We start from the raw sequence: 5,000 nt of genomic DNA on the forward strand, positions 1-5,000 counted from the left end.
GGATGTAGCAGGACGTAGCAGGGCACTGCACAGTGTAGCAGGGTGTAGCAGGGTGTAGCAGGATGTAGCAGGGCATAGCAGGATGTAGCAGGGCATAGCAGGATGTAGCAGGATGTAGCAGGGCATAGCAGGATGTAGCAGGACGTAGCAGGATGTAGCAGGATGTAGCATGCGTAGCAGGTTGTAGCAGGACGTAGCAGAATGTAGCAGGGCGTAGCAGGGCACTGCACAGCGTAGCAGGATGTAGCAGGACGTAGCAGGACGTAGCAGGATGTAGCAGGATGTAGCAGGGCATAGCAGGACGTAGCAGGACGTAGCAGGATGTAGCAGGATGTAGCAGGGCGTAGCAGGTTGTAGCAGGACGTAGCAGAATGTAGCAGGGCGTAGCAGGGCACTGCACAGCGTAGCAGGATGTAGCAGGACGTAGCAGGACGTAGCAGGATGTAGCAGGATGTAGCAGGGCATAGCAGGACGTAGCAGGACGTAGCAGGATGTAGCAGGATGTAGCAGGGCGTACCAGGATGTAGCAGGACGTAGCAGGGTGTAGCAGGGCACTGCACAGCGTAGCAGGACGTAGCAGGGCGTAGCTGCTAGTTCTTTTGTAGATTAGCTCCGAAACGAGGTGGCTAACCGCTAGCATGCTACCTAAAACACACACGAGTTCACCATAATCTCCAAAAGAACTACTTCCATGTCCCTGTTCTGCAGGTATTCCTCGTTTAGAAGAAGTCTCCCGGCTAATCCTGCCTTGTACTGACTGAAGTTGGAGAAACAACTAGCTAGCTCATGTAGTCCTTACCTAGCTACTGAGAATTTAGTCTTACCTAGCTACTGAGCATGTAGTCTTACCTAGCTACTGAGCATGTAGTCCTTACCTAGCTACTGAGCATGTAGTCTTACCTAGCTACTGAGCATGTAGTCTTACCTAGCTACTGAGCATGTAGTCTTACCTAGCTACTGAGCATGTAGTCTTACCTAGCTACTGAGCATGTAGTCTTACCTAGCTACTGAGCATGTAGTCCTTACCTAGCTACTGAGCATGTAGTCTTACCTAGCTACTGAGCATGTAGTCTTACCTAGCTACTGAGCATGTAGTCTTACCTAGCTACTGAGCATGTAGTCCTTACCTAGCTACTGAGCATGTAGTCTTACCTAGCTACTGAACATGTAGTCTTACGTAGCTACTGAGCATGTAGTCCTTACCTAGCCACTGAGCGTGTAGTCTTACCTAGCTACTGAGCGTGTAGTCTTACCTAGCTACTGAGCATGTAGTCCTTACCTAGCTACTGAGCATGTAGTCCTTACCTAGCTACTGAGCATGTAGTCTTACCTATCTACTGAGCATGTAGTCCTTACCTAGCTACTGAGCATGTAGTCCTTACCTAGCTACTGAGCATGTAGTCCTTACCTAGCTACTGAGCATGTAGTCCTTACCTTGCTACTGAGCATGTAGTCCTTACCTAGCTACTGAGCATGTAGTCCTTACCTAGCTACTGAGCATGTAGTCCTTACCTAGCTACTGAGCATGTAGTCTTACCTAGCTACTGAGCATGTAGTCCTTACCTAGCTACTGAGCATGTAGTCTTACCTAGCTACTGAGCATGTAGTCTTACCTAGCTACTGAGCATGTAGTCCTTACCTAGCTACTGAGCATGTAGTCCTTACCTAGCTACTGAGCATGTGTGACTGACAACAAAGATGTTACAGCAGTGAGATGTCTCACTCTGTAGCTAAAACAGAGACCTGAACACAGGGTGAAAAGAGGAGCTGCAGCAATGTGCAGTACAACAAAAATATGGTGTTTTTTGAAAATTAAACCAGGTAAACCTATTCTGGTACAACCTCAAATTACCTGAAAATGAGCAGAATATGGGCGCTTAACTTAAAGGATCCGAATGCTTCTTTCCCCTCTGATTGTTTGAAGGTTGTAAACGAGTCGTAGTTCAGCAGGAAGCCAGCCAGAGTTTGACTCTAGTGCTCTGAAGCTGTGGGAGTTGAAAGCAGCGCTGTGCTAATAAACCAGATCCTCCATTTCACCTTGCTGACCTGCTCGCCAATTTAGAGAAGCAGAGAAGACACGGAGCAGCTGATGAAGTCCCTCAGGAGCAGCTGGAGAGGACAGAGGTTTCACAGCTCCACTGTTTCTCCTTTTAGCATGGCGCTGAAACACCAGCAGCTGTTCAGTCTGGATGGGAGGAGGACCCACACACACACAGTCAATCATTCAGTCAGACTGTGGTCGCGACACTACAGCTGCTGCAGTCTTCTCCTGAACAGAGGTGGCGCTAATGAGCAAAGGCTACCGACGCTGCTCTTTCTACGGACTAGAAGAAGAAGAAGAAGAAAAAGGTAAACAACTGCAGCAGCATTGGCGTCAACGCTTCGATCTGATTGGATGAGCTACTTGGTGGGATCGAGCCTTTCATTCACCGTAAAAGAGCTCATCTTAACCCGGTGAGTCCTGCTGTATATAACGGCTTTTATACGCTAGACGCATCCAAGGTGGCGCGTGACATCGTGACGCCAGGTAGCGTTGACGAACTGAGCGAAGAGCCGGTTAATTAACCCGACTCGTGTCACTGAACCGGGAGACTCGAGCGCCATACGTCAATGAACCGACTCATGAGTGCAGATTTGAGTTGCGCATGCTCAGATTTAAACTGTTTACGGCATAACGTGTCTTACTGAAATTTGTGAAATCCTTAAAATAATAAACTTTTCTCTTTACATACAATAACAGAAGATGGAAATCATTTCGAAAACGTTTTAGCTATCTATGATTATTTGGTTGCTAACGTTAGCTCAAAACGGCATTCAAGTGACAGCCTTTGTTGTGTCTGATTGCTAACTTGTAGCTAGCAGTCATTTCAAAAACGTTTTAGCTCTCTATGATTGTTAGATTGCTAACGTTAGCTCAAAACGCCATTCAAGTGACAGCCGTTGTTGTGTTTGTTTGCTAACTTGTAGCTAGCAGTCATTTCAAAAATGTTTTAGCTATCTATGATTGTTTGATTGCTAACGTTAGCTAAAAACGCCATTAGCATCTAGTAGGCTAATTGATTGCTAACGTTAGCTCAAACCGCCGTTAGCATCTAGTAGGCTACTTGATTGCAAACGTTAGCTCAAACCGCCGTTAGCATCTTGTAGGTTACTTGTCGCAAAGTGACGCATGCGCAACTCACATCTGCACTCTTCTCACTTTGGGTAGTGACAACTTCATTCGTGCCGTTGTGTGTAGCTGGTCTTCTTCTGCTACTGTGTGTGTAGTAATCTAGCTCATTAGCGCCTCCACTGGAGTGGTGGTGGTAGAATCAATCAGGAAATGAGCTACCTGGACCGCGCGCCAGGCTACTGATCTGGAAAAACTTGTCCATGCTTTTATCTTCAGTAGACTTTACTACTGTAACGGTGTCTTTACAGGTCTCCCCAAAAAATCACTCAGACAGCTGCAGCTGACTCAGAACGATTCAGGACTCGAGCAGCAGCTCGAGTCCTCACTAAGACCAAGAAAGTGGATCACATCACTCCAGTTCTGAAGTCTCTACACTGGCTTCCAGTGCCTCAAAGAATTGATTTCAAAATACTTTTGCTGGTTTATAAATCACTAAACGGATTAGGGCCAAAATACATTTCTGATCTGCTACTACATGCTTTAATTCTCATGGTTGGTCTAACACCCAGACCTCTCAGGTGGTCTGGGACAGGTCTGCTACATTATGACCCACCCAGACCTCTCAGGTGGTCTGGGACAGGTCTGCTACACTATGACCCACCCAGACCTCTCAGGTGGTCTGGGACAGGTCTGCTACACTATGATCCACACAGACCTCTCAGGTGGTCTGGGACAGGTCTACTACACTATGACCCACCCAGACCTCTCAGGTGGTCTGGGACAGGTCTACTTGTTGTCCCCAGAGTAAGAACTAAACAGGGGGAAGCAGCGTTCAGTTTCTATGCTCCACATATCTGGAACAAACTCCCAGAAACCTGCAGGTCCTCTGCAACTCTCAGTTCTTTTAAATTTAAGCTAAAGACCTATCTTTTTGATGTTGCTTTTCTTTAAATAATCTATTAACTTTAATTTCTTATACTGCACTGTAACTTTTATTCTTGTCTTTTAATGTTTTTAATTTGTTTATTCATGTTTTTAAATTGTTTTAAATTGTTTTTAACTGCTCTTTCATGTTTTATGTAAAGCACTTTGAATTGCCCTGTTGCTGAAATGTGCTATATAAATAAAGCTGCCTTGCCTTGCCTTGCCTTGAACGAGACCGAATGTAACCGTGCAACCGGGCCGGCCCTGCTCGAGTCTAATGTAATCCAACGGTGTCTTGGTTCTCGGCAAGTTTAAGATATTAACCAAGCCTTGTTTCTGGTGCATCTTAGAGGATTGTGTTCATGGCAATTCACACATTATCGATGGGGGAAGTACAGTACATCACATACAAACACACACACGTCATGTTATCTTGGTAGTTATGTTAAAGCGCCCATATTCTGCTCATTTTCAGGTTCATAACTGTATTTTAAGGTTGTACCAGAATAGGTTTACATGGTTTAATTTTCAAAAAACACCATATTGTGGTTGTACTGCACAGCTCTCTCTCACTGCTGCAGATCCTCTTTTCACCTGGTTTCTGTTTTAGCTACAGAGTGAGACCTCTTTTCATCTTCTTCTTCTGTACTATCTTTGATTGCACTCGCACATGCTCAGTAGTTCAGATGTAGATCATGTCAGCTAGCTAGCTCTAGAGACAGTAAAAGAAAGCCTGTTTCTCCAACTTCAGTCAGTTACAAGGCAGGATTAGCTGGGAGACTTCTTCTAAATGAGGGCGCACATGTAAGTAGTTCTTTTGTAGATTATGGTGAACTTGTGTGTGTTGTAGCAGTGCTTTGCTATTGAGAACGACATAGCATGCTAGCGTTAGCATTAGCGTTAGCATTAGCGTTAGCATGCTAATGCTAACGGTTAGCATGCTAACGAGCTAACGGTTGTGGTT

General features: G+C 45.5%; 1 protein-coding gene across 1 annotated transcript in view; it reads left to right on the top strand.

Moving 5' to 3' along the window:
- nek11 (NIMA-related kinase 11) overlaps window positions 1-5,000 on the top strand; it is an 89,389-nt gene that overhangs the window by 13,699 nt on the left and 70,690 nt on the right. The gene's annotated exons all lie outside the window — the stretch shown is intronic.

This window comes from Perca fluviatilis, chromosome 7, assembly GCF_010015445.1.
Source record: "Perca fluviatilis chromosome 7, GENO_Pfluv_1.0, whole genome shotgun sequence".
NCBI lineage: Eukaryota > Metazoa > Chordata > Actinopteri > Perciformes > Percidae > Perca > Perca fluviatilis.